Raw genomic sequence first — 19,680 nt, 5'->3', positions numbered from 1 at the left:
TCCCCCACTTGTAGTCAGTCTATATCATTAAGATCCCTCAAGGGGGTAAATGAGTTGAGTGATTTCAGAAATCCCCCACAAAGAGTAGATCCCTCTTCTTGATCAACAAGATGTTGGGGATGTGTAGAACTAAACGGTGGCCTATAAAAAAAAAAACAAAGGTAGGGGTTTAAGCCCAGATTCAACTGAAAATGATTGTGAGGTATAATACAGGATCTTATGGGCCAATTCTGGGGAGAATGCTCTGCATCGTCAAGCCACAGATTTTTCCGGACCCTGAGACTGGAGCCTTGAGACGCACAGCACAGCTGCACTTTACCCTCGGCCCCTGGAGGTGGGCTATTTAAACACGGAGCAGGTCCCGCAACGCGGGAGACCGCTCTGCATCCTCAAGCCATAGATTTCTCTGGACCCTGAGCCTGGAGCCTTGAGAAGCACAGCTCAGCTGCACTTTACCCTCGGCCCCTGGAGGTGGGCTATTTAAACACGGAGCAGGTCCTGCAACGCGGGAAGCAAGCAGGAGCGCGCCGGGGTCCAGCCCGGCCGGGCGAAGATTGGGCCAAGACGGGCCCTTCTTAGCCCGTCCTAGACCGTCCTAGACCGGGCTGGGGTACAGCTCTTTGATTTTGATCTTCGTCTGGAGGTACAGTGATCCAACGATAAGCTGTGTACCAACTGAGTGGGAGAATCCTTTCTTTTTACTGATTTGAAATCTTTGTCAACATTGTAAGAAATAACTGAACTACATTAGTTTTATGTGGCCTTGTTCAGCCTTTTAAAAAGGTCGAGTGGACAAAGTATTTAAGGACTCTGGGGCGTATCAACAAGGGCTGGCGATGTAATTATCGCCGCTTTAGCGTCCGTTTTTGGGCGAAAAGCGGCGATAATTATATCGCATTATTTACAAGGAAACGCTATCGCGTGTTTCCTTGAATCAGCTCCTGTTTAGTTCACGCCTCGCTTTGCATCTCTAATGAGATGCAAAGTAGGCGTTCACTGCAAAAACTAAGGGAAAATGATCTCTAACTGCCCTACTCCGTATTTACAATATGGCCCAGGACACCCATAGCGATGTAAAATACATGCGTTAACCGCTGTTATCGCCGGTATTTTAAGTCTGCTATTTTTCATGACTACCCTATCTATGACATGAGATGTGGATTCAGTGGCTGAATCCACATCTCCCTATCATCAATGTTTCTTCTATCGCTGTGGGAATATCGCTGGTTTAACAGCGATATTCCCACATAACGCTGCTTTTGATGTAAAATGTATCGCCCTGGAGTAACACGTTGTTAATAACGCGTTATCCAGGCGATAAATTACAGCGATAGGCGGCGATAAATATAAAAGCGCGCTTTGCGATATTTATCGCCGTCTGTTGCTGATATGCCCCTCTGTTAGTTCTGGTTGTTTGAGTAGAATCTGTTAAAGGTTTGTCATAATGGGGAAAAGAAAAGCACCTAGTGTCCAGCACAAGAAGCAACCTAAATCGGGGGAGAGCTCATGTTTGACATTCTTAAATTACTTAACGGGAGCTATGGGCGCTATCGAACAGCAAATTATATCAGTGAAAGAGGCCATGAACCCAGATAAAACAGGTGCGTTTGGTGGCTCCTCATCAGATGATACCAAACAAGGGACACCTGCCCTACCCACTGAGGCGCATAGTAGCGCGATAAGATCGAATGGCTGTATCCTGAATATTTCGGACCATATATCTGTAAGTGACCAGGAGTGCGACACTGAACCACCCACTAAGTGTTCTAGAAATCCCGATACCCCCCCTAGCATAGTTGGGGAACCCGCATTAAAGGCTAGGGCAATCCCCCCGCAAAGCACAAAAAAAAGCTACTAAAAAAGACAAGTCCCTGTCAACACACAACTTAGGTGGCAGGGAAAAAGCTATAGCCAGTTCTAACTTGCGTGCGCAGAGTGATGTTGCGAAATTAAAAACCAAATTGGATGCGCTGGATAACTATCTTAGAGAAACCCTAAATAGCCTAACTAGTAGACTAGGAGTAATGGAAGAGGCATTATCCAAATGTTTGGATAAATGTCAGCATATTGTGCTAGAATCAGCTTATATTCACAGTAGTGGTCCGGTTAACCCAAATGACAGCATGCAGCTACAAATTCAAACTACAAACTCTGCTGTTGTCAAACAACTGAAATCAAGGGGGGTTCACATATTAGGGATCAACAAACCCCTATTCCCAAAGCAGAGACTCCTTATCCGGTAATTCCCCTGGTTCCGGTGGGGTCCACGCATATTTCAGGCGCAACTAGTAGTAATATGCCTAGACCCCCAAGTGACCTTGAGGTAGAGCCCTCTACAACATATTTAGATTTACCCCTAGCTATAACTCCGTACACTGTGGTGCTAGCAAATGTTCCAAGATTGAGCCGCGGGGTGGTTGAATCCTGGGAAGTTCTAAGAAATAAGTCTCTATTTTGGCTGGGTGCCAGGACGGGTCTAACTGATAGACTTTTTCCCGAGTTTAAAATGGTTAGAAGAGTGAGTTGGATAGGGAGACGGCGTAAGGACTTGTCTGGAGATTGTGTGGTATTAATCTTAAAACCCCGCAACTCGTACAAACGATTCTGAGTAGGGCTGGAATTACCCTATCTCATGGCAAAACATTAACTTAGTACCATTAGGATACTTTTATAAACCTACCTTCTATAAGGATATTAATTCAAGCATGGAACCCCCAGCCGTGACTCGTAGCCCATGGTTTAGTGTTGCAACTTATAACCGTTTTGACATACTCCCAAACCTTGAAGAAGTTGACTGACTATGTTCAGTAGCCACTAGCTCGGCTGAGTCTTCCGATAGGCTACGGATGTCTTCATTTGATGGATTCATGGATACCCTACCTAGCAATGAAAAACATGTTATAAGTAGTGACCCATTTTCCCAGGTAATACCATCATCAAAAACTCCTAGGGGCTTTGATTCATATTCCACAATAGAAGTATTAAAGGTAGTCAATACTAACTCCATATGCCTTAGCATACAAATTGTCCCTATATTACCCCGCACCTTACCTGCTGACGTCATGGCACCAAATGTAGATACAGCTATTGTTACAGCTCCTAATATTCTTGCTGCCCCCCTATAATCCTCCATATCACAAGCCGATCCTACAGTACTTAATACTGGCAAGAATATGGAGGTAGACGAGGGAAACAAGAGGAAAGATGAGTGCCAATTGGTGTTTTGGAATGTAGCTGGGTTAAAAACCAAGGTTATTAATCAGATTTGGATTGATTTTGTGAAGAAATTCGACATCGTTAGTCACTAGGAAACCTGGGCAGAGGACTCCGTCCATATTAATGGCTATAAAACACACAAGCTATTTCATCGTCCCATGGAAGAGCAAAGGGGGGACTCTGTACATATATTTCAAACTTTGTGAATATTGGGAAAATTGCATTGACTAATGCTGATCGGTACTATCAAATTATTAGTTTTTCTGTTGACAAATCGTTTTGTATGGTTTTAGTGAATTTTTATAATGTCCCACAGGAGTTGATTGAGGGGACACTGAGGTCTATAAGCTGTCATCTACAAAACCTACAGGAGTCCTCAACTAAAGATCTATTTATTATTTGGGGGGGATTTCAATTCTGCCATATGCCAATACGCCGAGAAAGGGGTCTGTGGTATTTCATACGATAAAGATTCCAGTTTTACCCACTTTCCGCACACAATGTATGGTGATCTGTTAAATGACATCATGTTTCTATTTGACTTAGGATTTGTTAACACTTTATGTACCCCGTCAGTCGCCTTTTGTCCTACTTTTAATGGCCGAGGTACATTTTCTACCATAGATTATATTTTAAAATTCAGTAGACATTCCTCACGGGTCAAGGATTTTCTTACTCATGAGATCTCTTTGAGTGATCATTTTCCTTTAAGTATGGGTGTTTTGGTGCACAATCAATGAGATGAACACGAGACACAATTCTACCCACTCTGTAGGTAATATCACCTTGACCAGGCAAAATGGGTATGCATTACGCTGGGCTAAATTGAACCCTGATGAGTTCATGAGAAAGGTTGTGTTAAATTGCAATTATATGTTTTTAGTCTGTTTAGATGAAAAGAGCACTAATAAGGATATTATCGAAGGTTTCTCCGCAATATCTGTCTATATAAGGAAAGCCCTTTTTGTGAAAACAAATAAAAAAGCCACCCATACACAAGGGTGGTTTGATTCTAAATGCACACAGGCCTACACTAAGCTTAAACACACTCTGCATACTGTAGTGAAAAATCAGGATGTCATTAGAGAGGCAAGAAATGAGTACAAGCGGGCATTAAAAGAAAGAAAAAAAAGCTTTAGAAGAAGAAGCTTGGTGTGCTTTACACGAAGCCACTGTAATTAGAGACTCATCTGCCTTTTGGAAAGCAGTTAATGCACCCTTCCTGGTTGACAGAGATAATGCTACTATAGGGACGCGCGACTGCGGCACCATTACCTCTTGGGCTGCCACTCTATCACTTCCTGAGATTCCGCTGCCGTGAGGGGAACGGCATACCGGCAACAAGGTTCCCTGCCTCCCGCCGTGAGGGAAACGGCACCGGGCAGCGAAGGGACTACATTCCCCAGAGTTCCCTGCAAGGCGCCTTCCACCAGCATCATCAGAGGGCGCCGGAGGTCCACTTAACCAGCAGTGACCTCTCGCAGCGCGGAACGCGCGCGGGCGAGCCCGGGCGCTGCCCGGGCGAAGCCCGGGCCAAGGGCGGGCCCGTCCGCGCCCGTCAAAGCCCGTCGAAGACTGGACTGGGCCTCCCCTCTAACGCCTCAAGATGGGTAAGCGTAAGCTCATGGGGGACGCTGATAAAGGGGGTATAAAAGCGAAAATACCTGGACAGTCCCCCTCTATTATCTCCTATTTGACCTCTGAGGTGGGTGCCTTGAATAAAGAAATCCCTAATGCCGAAAAAGAACTAGGATTGGACACAGATGTTGTGCCCAGAGTCGGGTTGGCGGATCTGGAAGCGACTCCTATCCCTTTGGAACCCAAGGTAGTGATCATTACCTCAGATTTACCTCAGGATGTACCAGTACCTATTATGGCCAACCTGGGTGACCAGACTAGCCCACAGAGTCATCACAGCCCCTTGTGTTCAGGGGTCCCTAGGGTTGGGCCGTCTGATGTAAAACGGTCACAAAAGAAAAAACCAGTAAAGCGTGGCAAAGGCCCTAAGGTTGGTTCAACTAGTACTTTCCCAGGAATTGATGTTTCTATCCAGCAGTCCTTACGGTTCCTTATCGAGGATATTTTCAGCACAAGATTTGAATCCATGCTGTCCTCCATTGCAAAGGATATTATTGACACTATGAACTGCTGTGTCGCTGATCTTAAAAAGAAGTGTGATCATTTACACTCTATTTTGGATTCCCGTTTAAAAGACAATCTCTGTCCGCCGTTTACTAACATTAGTGATGTGACACCAGTAGTGACTGGATCAGTTACCAGAGGGTCTATTCAAACATGTGTCCAGTCGACCTCATTGGGGCCGGGTGGTCTTGTGAATTTGGAGGGTAGGATGGTTCCTTCCCCTATTATAAGGCAAAATGTATCCATAGCCCCTCAAGGCGCCGTTCCTAGCCAACCTAGAGGGTTGGGTACAGTAACAAGGGAGAGCTCTGTGTCATACAATAGTTCTATCTCTAACAACTGTAATAGGATTGATCTCCCCACTGAAGCTACCCCTCTTGTTGCGGTCCTTGTTGGGGTTCCCTGCCTTGACCACACCGCTCAGGAATCTACAGATGGTTTGTTACGTAAAACAAGAAATTGGTGTAATCACTATTGTACGGGCCCGCACAACATTTCTGACCACATTATTATGGCTAGACGTTTGTCGTGGGTGGGCAACCAGCCTAAAAATATTGTAGGAGACTGCATAATTGTAAATTTTAACAAACCTGACATAGCAGATAGGTTGTTTTGGGATACTTCTGCCCTTAATTCAGAAGGTATAAGGGCTGTACCATTGGGCTACTTCTACCCTCCCTCAAACCTGGGCGTGGCCTCTAGCAGGCCACATGCTAATATTAAGTTCTACCCACCCCAGTATTGGCATAGAAAAAGATCGGGAGGAGTTGGTTCCCTATCCTCTAATACTATAATTGCCCAGTCAGGGGGTGAGGAGGTGGGCTTACCACTGACTAATAGATTTTCTCCCTTAAATATGTTGGACTCAAATGATTGACTCTTTGAACCTGACGCCATACCGTCTCTCTTTGTTTCCAATGATGTGGAGGGTCTAGGCCCTGAGAATAATTGCCTATCTGTTAGCCCTTGCCCAATTAATATGGAACCAGATGTTATTTTGCCTCCTTCTGCTTCCAATGATTTGGAGGGATTAGGCATGGCGAGTAATAACTGCCTATTTGTTAGCCCTTGTTCAACTAATTTGGAAGTAGACATTGGCGTGGTAAATGCCCCAATTTGTAGAGCTGTTAGCTGGAATATTGCGGGCCTAAGAAGTAAAAGAGATAATCCTCAGTGGCTAGCGTTTTTAAAATCTTTTGATATAATCGCCATCCAGGAATCTTGGGATAAGGAGGAGAATTTCTGGGTGGATGGTTTCAGTTCCTTTTTTTCCCCAGCTCAAGCCACCGTAGCTGGTAGAGCAAAAGGTGGGCTTTTGTTACTTTTATCTTCAAATATACAGGGACCTATAAATTGGATTCATATAGATTCTTTCAACTGTTTGGCAATTGAAATCTGCTCTACCTCTCAACCTAAGATACTTTTGGTGAACTTTTATAATTCTGGGGAAGTTAATTTTAGGCATCAACACTTGATTAATTTGAACTTGCTTTTAGAAAAATATAGGGCTTCGCAAACTACTGCGTTCTATGTCGTACTCATGGGCGATTTTAATATTCATCTTTGCCAACTAAATTGCCTCATTGATGATGATCTTGGCCATAATTTTGCCTCATCGCCCCATTTTGAACACACTGGGGAGGGGGAGGCCCTAGAGTTCCTCCTGTCTGATGCTGACCTTTTTGAACCGGGCTTCGCTAACAAGCTTGAGCGGTGCCCGACTTTTAAATCTAATACTAAAGATACCATTATTGATTACATTTTTTTGCCTCCAGGGCTATTGGATAAAGTTGTTTTTTACAATGCCAGAGAATCGCCCTTTAGCGACCATAACCCTGTCATTCTGGAACTCAATATATGCTGCAGCTTACGATCTAGTGACAAGACCCAAACTGCACCTTGTTTCATATCCACCTGTGACCAAGGGAGACGGCTTAGGTGGCCTAAGGTGATCCCGGATATCTTTTTTAACGAACTTCGCACGAAATGCGAGGGGCACTTTTCAATCTGCGATAACCCCCTGAGTTCAAAAGATGAAATATTCAGAGCTTTCGAGGGATTTGTAAACAAATTGCCAGTGATCTCACAGTTAAACATATCTCGAGACCGGCACATGGCCCTAAGTGGTTTGACAGCAATTGCTCTCTCGCCCATCGCCTATTAAACGAAGCGCTGAAAACAAAACCTCGAGATAGATCCCTGATAGCGGTCCTGCGCAAACAGTATAAGTTGGCAACTTATAAGCGGAAATCCGAGATTAAGGCTGAGGCGTGGCATGCGTTGCTATCAGTAGACTTCATCAGGGATAGCTCAAAATTTTGGGGGATTATCAATACTCCTTTTTTCTCCGGTTTGGATAATGAGATTCAGGACTGCCACATAACTGAGGCCCAATGGTTGTCTCATTTTGAGGCAATATATGCCTCTCCTGAGAATTTGGATCTCTGCCCTAGCGTCCCATTTGTTGAGTCACGAACCTCACTTGTGTTCTGCGAAACAGATGTGGAGAAAGCTATAAGAGAAACTATCCGTGATAAGGCTCCTGGCCCTGATTTAGTCCCGGCTGATTTATTTAAATCAAACCCTAAATTTTGGGCGAAGATCCTGGCCAATGTTTTTAACGTCTCTGGCTCCCTAGGGTTCCCCGCATCATGGTCCTGTTCTACAATTATCCCAATTTTTAAGAAAGGTCAGAGAGGGGACCCGTGGTGCTACAGACCTATATCCTTGATCGATTCTTCCGTGAAGATTTTAGGCAAAGTAATTTTAATGAAAATTTCTGACTGGTCCGTTGACAAGAATATTATTTCAGACCTACAATATGGTTTTAGAAAAAACAGAAGTACCATTGATCAGTGCCTTAACCTGTCATTATTAATCAACAAATATACCGTGGCGAAGGAAGGCTGTATTAGACTGGCTTTCATGGACTTATCCTCAGCTTTTGACCTTGTTAACAGGTCTAAGCTGTGGACCATTCTGTTAGAAAAAGGTCTTGATCCTCCCCTGGTGTACTTTTTGTCCGATCTTCACCAGGATCTTTTCGCCTCGGTCAGAATTTCACGGGATGGTAAATGTACAAGTTCTTTTAGATCCGCCCGTGGTGTTCGGCAAGGGTGTATTTTGGCACCAGTTCTTTTTACCCTTTATATTAATGACCTAGACAGATCACTTTTATCAGCAACCCCGGATATTCCGCGTGTAGGAGACTATTCCATCCCGGTTCTCCTATACGCGGATGACGCGGTCCTTATTGCCCGCACTGCGGTTGCCTTACAGCGGCTTCTGGATGCGTTTGGGGCCCATATGAAATCGTTGGACCTAGTTGTGAATAACAGTAAGTCTCATATCTTGTCAATTCGTGGTAAAACAAGAAAACCCCACACCTTTTTTTGTAATGGTCAAGAGGTGACCTCGGTCTCCTCTTTTACTTATTTAGGGGTAGTCTTCGATGAGAAGTTTTCCTGGACCCCGCAGCAGAAAATTAAAAAGAATTCTGTCACACGTTCTGCTATAGGACTTATGGGGTTTGCCAAACGCTTGCGGGCAAGACCAATTAAGAGCATATTGAAAATATATAGCGCCAAGTGTGTCGCAATTGCAACTTATGGTTCCTCTATCTGGGGCTATAAGGAACAACCAGGCATCCAAATAGCCGAAAATAAATTTTTACGCGGTCTTTTATCTGTACCACAATCAACACCAGTCTTTTCTATACACCAGGAACTTGGAATTGGTTACATCTCAGACACTTTGAGCCTAGCTCCGTTGCTTTGCTGGCTCAAAGTGTGGTTAAATTCTGAACTAACTTTGAACCATAAAATCCTAAGTGACTGTGTTCGTTTGGACAACTCTAATAAAATTAAGTGGTTGACCTATGTTAAAAGCGGGCTATTTAAGCTGGGACGGCCTGAGCTATTTGAATCCCCCGAAAAGATACGGAAGGAGGATGTTATATGGGTAAAAAATAATTTCAAAAAGATATTGTCTGCAGAACGGGAGGCTGCAGAGCTGCAGAAACCACTTGTAAGGGCTCATTTCCTAACAAAAACTAACACCTGTATCGAACCCTACTTGACATTAGTTAAAATCCCATACCATCGCTGGCTTTTAACTAGGTTCCGTTTTAATCTAGTTCCATTCCTATTAGGCGATTTCCAGGAGTGGAGTAACCCAGAGTCTTCAATACCCTGCAAGTGTGATAATTTTTCTACCCAGAATACCCTTCATTTTATGATGTTTTGTCCCTTTTATTCTACTATGCGGAATAAGTACTTAATTCCAATTTTGAAAGGGAAGGGTTTCATGCAGGTTAGACCAGCATTACTTTACCTGCAGTTACTAAGTACACCATGGGATATTTTTAACATTGCCAGTTTTCTGGTCTCAGCCTCACGTTCTAAAAAGATGAGAAATAGACTTCCGTTATCTGACTGTCTAGATTTTTAAAGGTTATATTGTAATTTTAGTTATGTACTTTTGTATGCTCGGCACATTGCACATAGCACTTTCCTTGGTCTTGCCTTTGCCTGACGCTTTGCACTCAGTATATCCTATGATTGTACTGTTTGATATGTTTGCACTTTAATCTGTATGCGTCATTTGCACTATGCATTAAGCACTTTATGTATCATGTGATAGGTATTGTGCATAATTTTCCTTAGAACTCGCTTGTATTTCGTATATTTTATGCTTAGAAATGCATTGTTTTTATTTTTGAAATCCTGTTTTAAACTGTTTAGTAATTCACCATGAGTTGGTAGACGATACCCTGTATTTTTATTTGTAATTGTATTATATGATTGTTTGAATTGTCTACTTTTATGACATTAATTTGTCGAATAAAGTATTTGAATGAATGAGATAGCTATTAGTGAGGCAGAGTGGATTGAGCATTATTCGATGCTGTATAATAAACCACTTTCTGAGGTACAAGGAGATTCCCTCATGGTGAATGAGACTGATCAATTGCTAACAGACCAACAAAAATACTTACACTTTGATCTCAGCGAGGTAAATTTGGCCATAACTGCAAGTAAGGGCGGAAAGGCCCAGGGCCTGATGGTATCCCTGTGGACCTCTTTAAATGTAACATGGCATTATGGGGCCCACTTTTAACACAAGTTTTTAATGCATGCAGTACGAGTGGATTCTTGCCTACTTGGTTCGAATCAATATTAGTCCCCATCTTTAAAAAAGGGGACAGGGCAAATCCAGCATGTTACAGGCCAATCTCGCTGTTGGATTCTACAGTTGAAGTCATAGGGCGAGTTTTGTTAAATAGATTACAGGAATGGGCGGAGGATCGCTCGAATATAAGCGATCTACAATATGGCTTCTGCAAGGGCCTCGGCACGGTAGAACAGGGCCTTAATCTAATTATTCTGCTAGGTAAATATACTAAGGCAAAAAGGGGAAGGCTTTTCTTGGCATTTGTTGACCTAACGGAGGTATTTGATTGTGTCATTCATGATAAGCTATGGAGGATTTTAGAGGGGATCCGAGTGGATGTTTTATTAATTTCTTTTTTGAGGCAGCTTTATTCAGGGGCAACGGCAAGGGTCCGTTATGGGGTTGGGGGTGAGTGCACAAATCATTTTAGAGTTAGGAGAGGAGTGAGACAAGGCGGTGTCCTTGCACCTTTCCTTTTTACGCTGTATACAAATGATTTAGGTAATATATTGGTTCAAGAGTGCAAGGAAATACCGGTAGCTGGGAAACAACCTATCTCCGCATTTCTGTACGCGGATGACACGGTCCTTATGGCCCTCACACCGCTGGGACTCCAAAGGGTTGTCACTAGTTTTTCTAATTTTATGTCATGTCTGGGCCTTACCATTAACCCTTCAAAGACATTTGTAATGAAATGTGGGACAGGTTGTAATAAGACTAGAGCATTTTTTATTGATGAGAAGCAGATTGAATGCACAAAAACCTTTTCTTATTTAGAAAATTTATTTGACCGTACAGGGTCATGGACTCAGGCAGTCAAGGCCAGGAGGTTGCTGTTTATAAAGGATTTGACTGCTTTATCAAATTTTAGCAGAAAACTGTGCAGACGGCCCCCGGTACACCTACCACATGTATATAAGACAAAATGCATAGCAATCGCTTCCTATGGAGTGATCATATGCGGGTATGCCGACGTGAGTTCCTTACAGACCGCTGAAAATATGTTCTTTAGGTTTCTGTTGTGTTAACACTTTTTTATTCATCCTAGGCCATCAGGAATATTATAATGATCCCACTATGTGTAAGGTATTTAGGACAGATCTTAAAAATAGCTGCCTGAGTTTACTGGGTAAAATTAGAATGAGAACCAAAATGAAAAAATCAACGGTTCAAGCCCATCATCTCACCCTGATGACCTTAACAATTCAGCCATATATCAGATTGATTACAGACGGCTATGATAGATTTTTATTAATGCGCTTTCGCCTGGGCATTTTACATAGATCGTTGAGTTTCCCAGAATTAAAGGATTGGTCGAGAGTGTTAAGCAAATGTCCGTGCGATTATGTATCTGTACAGTCGACCCTGCACGTATTATTCTTCTGTAAATGTTATTATGCCCGAGAAAGGTGGATCATTCCTGTATTAAGATCATTTGGTCTGAGACAATGTCGCCCAGCACTTCTGGTCCTACAATCTCTAGAAAAGGAATTTGTCAACGCTTCTGTAGCAGTTTTTCTAAAAAGTGTTTAAAAATGTAGAAAAACCCACATGATGTGATTTTATGACAAGTATGATTATGCGCCCGGTCTCCTTTTTACTTTGTAATCATGTTATGATTGTATTTTAATAATTTTATGGAATCTTAAATATGCAGATATTGTAATGTGCTTTTATGGTGATCTTTTAAGTAACCAAATAAAGTGTGATTGACTTGACTTGACTTGGGTATATAAGGGTGACAATCACGCTATCCCCTTTAAATGTTTTCTTGGTCCTACCGATCCAAGCAACCCTCCTAGCCATCAAAATATGCCTGTGATCAGCCATGTTAAACCTCACATATTTATATAGCTAGTGAGTTGCTTTATTAATCAGCTGGTCGGTGGACTCGTCCTTTGAGCTATTCAGTTCTGGTACCCCTACCAGGACCACAGTATAGGGGCAGCCAGCTGGTGGGAGGTCTATAACTGGTAGGTCAGGGCTATTTGGGGTGTACCAACTATCACTGTTGACTGGCCGTTGCTGTGGCTGGTGACCCCTTTGAATAGGACCACCATTGTGGGTTAACAGGGGTCGGGATAGGCTCTTCCCCGGGTTTGAAACCTGTGCCACAATCCCTAGTGCACTAGAGATAGCTGGAGGGGCCTGAGTAGAGGTATGAGGCCCTTCAGGGAGGGTTATCGGTTGAGCAGCCTGATGTTGAGAATCTAAGGTCCAATAATAGAACGAATCTCAAAAAAAGAGTGGAGGGTCTAAGGGATGTAGGTTTAAAGACTCAAACAGTAAAAATCCCAATCCTAAATCTAAATACAAAAAGAACTGTGAGTCTATCGGGCTAGGTGACCTTTATACAGCTACACCATCATTACTAAACGAAGAATGTGTTTCTACCAAAATATCTCTCTGGATATGTGCATGCATTTAAGATCTGAGAATGCATCAAAGGTTCCCATCACCCACATACAGTGGCTTGCTTCATCATTTGGGAGACCAGGGACTTATCTGGGGACCGGATGCCACCAAGTTGACATGGGGCAGGGTTCCGAGTTCGTCCCGGATGCACCTATGGCGAGGTTGTTCCAATGAGAAGACCACTCTAGAGATTAGTGTGGGGTGATGTATGCAGTGCAATTGGGGTGAATGTGATACAGTAAAATTGGGAACAAGGCACAAAAATCATTTATTAAAGTGCTACCTTGGTACCAAATTAAAATAGTGCTTTTGACAGTTTTAACAAATAACTGCGATGGTAGTGGTCGACATGTTTCAGCCTTGGGTGGATGTACCCTAGCTTTCGTCAGGACCGTTCTAAGCTACTGCATAATGATTGTGAAAAGAAGGTAAATCATACGACCTGCACCTGGGATAGGTGTGGAAGAAATTACCTATACAGGTAGAAATAAACATAATAAGACTTAGTGTATCAGAGGTGAAAACCTTGTAAATGATAGATCACACAATGCATACATTTTGTTATTCAATTAAGCCAAATACATATTAGTAAGAACACCCTTTCAAAACGATAAAGGTGCTACAGATTTTCCACTTACCCGAATAAATCTGGGTATTCGCCTCGCCTCACCTGGCACTTGCTCAGGCGTCAGGAGGCACCGCTCTAAGGAATGAATAAATAAAATAAAAGGCATGGTCCAAGTATGAAGTGACACAATACCTTAAAAAGAAAAGCGCTTATCCTTAAAAACACAAAAACGAAGGCGTAGTACTAAAACGGGACAAAGCCCTCTCTGAACAAGATATAAGGAAGTTTCTGATAGTTATCTTACAATGGACAGAAAACTACTGTAGTGTTGTCTGATCGTGTGTAGACACAAAGAATTGGTAATGTCTGCACTAGTCTTAAGACACAAGTGCGGTATCGTCTATCGAAATCAACAGTGTATACGAGGCCACAAAGGGAAACAATGGTGTTCGCTATGTGAATAGCGGGTCTATCTCAAAGCCCCTATAGTATAGCGCCAGTGACATAACAAACAAAAAGCTCGTATATACGATAAGGAGTGGCGTGCAGATCATAGCGTATGTGCACACAGGGCTTACCTCTCCGTCGGTACCTCGGGCGGCTGCTGAGCCAGAGGGGAGGTAAGCACTCCTAATGGCATCGGTCTTTTATACAACATAAATCCAGGATGTCGGGACAACGTGCTTGAAGGACGCTCAGAAGTGACGAAATCGCACGTGACACGAGTATCATGGGAATTGTAGTTTGGAGGTCCCAAGCAGTACTATTCAACAAGTCAGTAATGGTTCCTAAGGATACAACCATGTATTGGAACGGTGTCGTACCTCATTATACAACCCAAAATCCGTTATTGTATTGTCAGAAGTGATCGAAGTAAAGCGCGCATTCCTTATTTTAAGTAATTTTAAATGTGGCGCGCGTTGATAAAGGACGCCCAGAAGTGACAGAATAACACGTGACCTGGGTATCCTGGGAGTTATAGTTTTAAGGTGCCGGGCCATTACTTAAAATAAGGAATGCGCGCTTTACTTCGATCACTTCTGACAATACTAGCCCGATAGACTCACAGTTCTTTTTGTATTTAGTTTTGAGAATCTAAGGTCTGCAAGGCCTGAATAAGGGGAGACAGTGCATTATCAACTTTACAAAGTGTGACTCTGGTTTCATCCAAAACTTTAGAGATTTAATTACAAAGGTTATTCAATAGACAGGTCACTGCTTCCACAATTGTTTGTTTCAATGGCACCCACAGTTCTTCAAAGACCTTGGTGTCCTTAATGTCCATGTTTGCAATGCCCTTCCTTATTTTTACTTGAACTATTTTCCTGTTCGCTTTCCATTGTTTTTTAGGAGCAGGGTGGCCACTTGAATCTACGCTATGGGTGGGGACCATCAAGGCCCTATTCCTTGTGTTATGGTCAGAAGCAGTGTGTTATATCCTGATTATTTAAGTTCATATTTCCCAGTTTAGCTATCTCCCTGCTGCTCAGCCAGTGAGTGTTGACAGTGGAATGTTGGTGTGACTGTGATGCTTGGAATGCTTGGATGCCTGTGTGGATGAGTGGTGACAGTTGGAAGATGGGCTGAGCAGAAGGCAGGCTGCTCCTGGTTGGGCTGGTGTAACAGGATTACCAGGATTATGGACAAATGTACATACTTACCATCCTGCAACAAGAAGTCAATAAAGAAGTACTTAAAATACAATTCAGCTACCTGTGGTAAGATACAACATATTTTTGGTGACGACCTGGACCTGGACTCAAGCGTACTTCTGGATTTAAAGGAATTGTCTATGGGTTGGACAAGGATAAACTAAAGAAACCAAGAGAAACAAAGAGTAAAGCGTGAAGAATGGAGCCTAAGGCAAGCCAGACCCACCAGTGTCCTTGCCAATGGACAGCCCCAGCCTGAACATGCTCCATTGAACTTTTGAAAATGTCTTTGATACAAGTGGGTAAGTAGTGTGAGCCTCACTCCTTCCACATCCTCATACTGCATAGTTATGGTTATGGGACTACTAGTTATTATATCTGGTGTGTGCACGTTTTCTAGCCAAACCACTGTGGCTTTTATTTCCTTATCAACTTATTGTGTACGCTGCACACTGCGACTACTTCACGATGTCCAGCTCAGAATGACAGTGTTTTCAGTTGTGCATTGTCGCGATGCTTATGGCTAGGCTTTACTGTATACGTTTTACTTAAAGCTGTTGTGGACATTGGAGTAACAACCGTATTGCCAGCGACATTAGTAAAACTTTGCTGTTTCGTATGTGGACCGCGCATGTAGCGCTCTGGTGTATCTTCGTTGGACTTGGTTGTAAATTGGGCCAACAACAACCATTTTAATGACAAATTGTGTGGATCTTCAGGCATTTGGTTTCACTGGCAGTTCAACCGCTGCGCACCGTTTTAAAAATTAGGCGCAAGTCAATTATCTGGACACACAACCTTACCTGCACCTTTGGGGGGCGCGCAGAGTCTCTCAATCTTCTGTTGTGACGAGGCTGTCTCTCACCGTGTCAGAATTGCTACGCCGCAAAACTGAGCTGCTGAGGGACGTTCCCTAGCACGGATGCGCCTGGAGCCACCCGGTGCTGTCGTAACAGCGTGCCGCCATTTTGTGATTGGCGTCTGCACGCAATCAGCGGGGTTTGGTTTGCCCGGTATTGGCCAACCAGCACAGCGTCAAGTACATGCCCTTTCATTGTTCATTGCTGGTTTATTTGTGCCCGCGTTTCCTGACGGATCCTCATGACTGTTCCTGTACATCAAGCAAGTTTACAGTGATGGCTTTTTAGGTCTCGCTGAGCCAGCGCATGCCTGCGCTGCTCTGCGAGACATTAAGTATGTGGGTTTCAAAAGTGCTACCCACCGGTTTTTGCTGGCCTAAAGCTTGCGTTCACGCGAGTGTGAACGTGCACAGCTGCCAGCTTTCAGCGCCTGAGGCGCCATCTGGAGCGTGATTACTTTTACTTTTGGCGGTGCTGCGCGCGCACCACTTGCGTGTTTGCCGGCACGCGCGCACCCCTGCTTTAACTTTTGCTGTCCTTTCTTTTTGTTTTAACGGCACGCGTGCGCGCACCCCTGCTCCCTGCTTTAACTTTTACCGTCTTTTCTTTTTTTAACAGCACACACGCGCGCGCACCCTTGCTTTCACTTTTGCCGTCTTTTTTTTTTTTTAGTTCTCGCTCTTCAAATGCAAAGCACCTTGTTCCTAATGAAGAGGATGCAGACACGGTGCGTTACATGCTGAGCTAAAACGGAACAAGACAATCTACGTTTCTTTACATTGTTATAGGTGTGTTGTGGATACCAGTGTGATTCTGTTGCTTGTTTTCCACCTCGTATTGTGGCGCTGCAATATGTAACTCGTTTTACACTTTTGATTTACTGACTGCTACAACGTGCACACCGGCCTGGTGATGGCGCGTCGCACATACTGCTCCAAAAATTACCAAGCATTTCAGAGGTGAGCTTAGCTCTTTAGCTGCCTTACTGGCCTTGCTGTGGCACTGGCCTAACAGACCACCCTTGTTTTCACAAAAAGCCAAAACTCCACTGATACAGATTTGTACAGCAAGGACCAGTTTTATATGATGTGCACAAATGTTTGCACATGTTGCGGAAATATTTCCACACCTGAAGGTCACAAGTTGTAATCCCAGTCAGAAAGCTCAATGCTCAATTCTGCTCCATTTTGAACTGCATTAAAATGACGTGCAACAAGTTGCAAGTCATCTTATTTGTGCCGGATTGCGCCTTACAGAAGTCACTTTTGTCATCAGATTAGCGATTTGGCTCAATTGCGACTGTTTTACAAATTGGATAGTGAACATTCGCCACTCCACATTTAAATAGCAACTGCAGGTCATTTTTGGTCTGCAGAAAACCGTGATTCTTAGCCTAGGCAACTTTTGAACACTATTTTACTTCAGTTAAAAAACAAGCCTTTGGCATAGCCAATAGGTCTCGCCTTTGGGACCTTATAAGTGTTTAGCCATGCAACAGTTGATATTGTTGCACCAAGGATATTGTGCTGCCTAACTAAATACTTATAAGGTCCCAAAAGCGAGACCTATTGGCTATGCCAATGCTTGTTGGTTCCTGTTTTGGATCTCGTTCGTGGACCGATTGAAGCTGCATAACATTCTTGGCTGCAAGTGCTCCTTTAAATAGAAAGGCATGCGGGGAAGGTACTTTTTCGAGCCTAATGTGACGTGGCATTTCTAATTTTCTTTCCTGAATCTCAGCATACATCCAAACTATTGTTGGAGTTTCAGCAACTTGTGTTTCACTCTCTTTACCTTTGCGAGTGAAATATTCTTCATTCTATCCATTGATGCTGTATTTTGGATTTTGAGTACACGCTTGCTCAGTGCTAATTCTTATGTTATGGGTTTTTTTTTGTATTTGCACATGTGGTGTGGGTATTAGTCTAGTTGCTTGCTGAAGGGGCGATATGTCTCACCAGCGACTTTTGGTGGAATGTTATGTCTCTCAGTTAGTATTGTTAGTCATTAAACTGCTGCCATGGTTTTCTGTCTTCCTTTATTGTGGGGTGCACAAGTTGGGAGTGTGCCCAGAGCAGTACTACTCGGGTGAGAGGTCGCTCACCGGCGACAGGTTACAGGCTTAACAATTACAAAAAGAATAGTAAAAGATTTTGCATTCCATAGCATTTATTTTGAAGTATTTTTCATCTATAGAACGTTGTTTTAGTGATGCCATATTTCAAGTCTCCTTACACAAGGGAGGTTCTTGTATTTAAGTGGGTTGTGGCCACATTACACTGCCACACTGCATTCCCTCACATGAGGGGTGTTCTTGTTCCTTGGTGGGTTGTTTCCCATTTCTATGTGTTGTAGTTACATTATGTACATATTGCGTTGAGTTCTGTGTGTAAGTCGTCATGCGCTACACGTCTAGCCGGTTCGTTGTGTAGTCGCCATGCGCTACATTTCTCGTCTTGTAGTTGTGTAAGTAGTCATGCGCTTCACTGCTTGTTTGTCTAGTGTGTAAGCCGCGTTGCGCTACACGTGTTTTACTGGTTATGTAAGTCGCCTTGCGCTTCTCGTTCTGTACACATGGTGTGTTAGTCACCTAGTGCTACACGTGTACTTTGTTTTTGCACCTTACACAGGGTAGGTCTCATGGGTCGTGCCCCATTCACATTTAGTTTTCACCCTTTCAACAGTTTTGGGTCATGGGTGTTGGTCTAGGGGTGTGGTCCACCCTTTGCTACATTTTACCCTTTTTTCAAAATTGGTTTATTGGGGGAGAACCTTTTCCTTCAGGTTACGTAGTGTTCAGACTCTTGCGAAGTTGTATTTTAGGTCACTTCCCAGAGTCTTGAACTTTTTCTCTATTTATGTATATGCTTGTTTATTGTTCTTCCCATGTTATATTGTTCTTTTCATTTTTCATTTAAAAGGAGGGGGATATGTTATATCCTGATTATTCAAGTACAAGTTTCCCAGTTTAGCTATCACCCTGCTGCTCAGCCAGTGTTGACAGTGGAATGTTGGTGTGACTGTGACGCTTGGAATGAGTGGGTGCCTATTGGTTGAGCAGCATGATGTTGAGAAACTAAGGTCTGCAAGGCCTGAATAAGGGGAGACAGTGCATTATCAACTTTGCCAAGTGTGACTCTGGTTTCATCCAAAACTTTAGAGATTTAATTACAAAAGTTATTCGATAGACCGGTCACTGCTTCCACAATTTCTTGTTTCAAGGGCACCCATAGTTCCTCAAAGACCTTGATGTCCTTAATGTCCATGCTTGCAATGCCCTCCCCTTATGTACTTGAACTATTTTCCTGTTCACTTTCCATTGTTTTTTAGGAGCAGGGTGGCCATTTGAATCTACGCTATGGGTGGGGACCATCAAGGCCCTATTCCTTGTGTTATGGTCAGAAGCAGTGTGTTATATTCCTGATTATTTAAGTACATGTTTCCCAGTTTAGCGATCTCCTTGCTGCTCAGCCAGTGTGAGTGTTGACAGTGGAATGTTGGTGTGACTTGTGGTGCTTTAAAATTTGGGACCGCGTAGGAGGCATGGCCCTACCCTGCCTATTCCGGTATCAGCGAACCGCGAATGGGCAATACAGTATGTACAAGTGTTTTGCATAACGTTTCATAGATGGATTCACTTTGTATACGATATTAC

The 19,680-nt window shown here is 43.3% G+C and overlaps 1 protein-coding gene across 1 annotated transcript in view; it reads left to right on the top strand.

The window, feature by feature from the left end:
- The first annotated feature begins 507 nt into the window (after positions 1 to 507).
- Positions 508 to 19,680, top strand: part of CTCF (CCCTC-binding factor) — a 656,010-nt gene continuing 636,837 nt past the window's right edge. The window contains exon 1 of the mRNA XM_085636797.1: positions 508 to 643. The gene's annotated coding sequence lies outside the window, so the exon portion shown is untranslated. The remainder of the gene's footprint in view (positions 644 to 19,680) is intronic.

The sequence above is a fragment of the Triturus cristatus genome, chromosome 12 (genome assembly GCF_964204655.1).
Source record: "Triturus cristatus chromosome 12, aTriCri1.1, whole genome shotgun sequence".
Lineage (NCBI taxonomy): Eukaryota > Metazoa > Chordata > Amphibia > Caudata > Salamandridae > Triturus > Triturus cristatus.
Note: the sequence above shows the minus strand (reverse complement) of the source record. Positions and strands in the feature narration are given on the sequence as shown.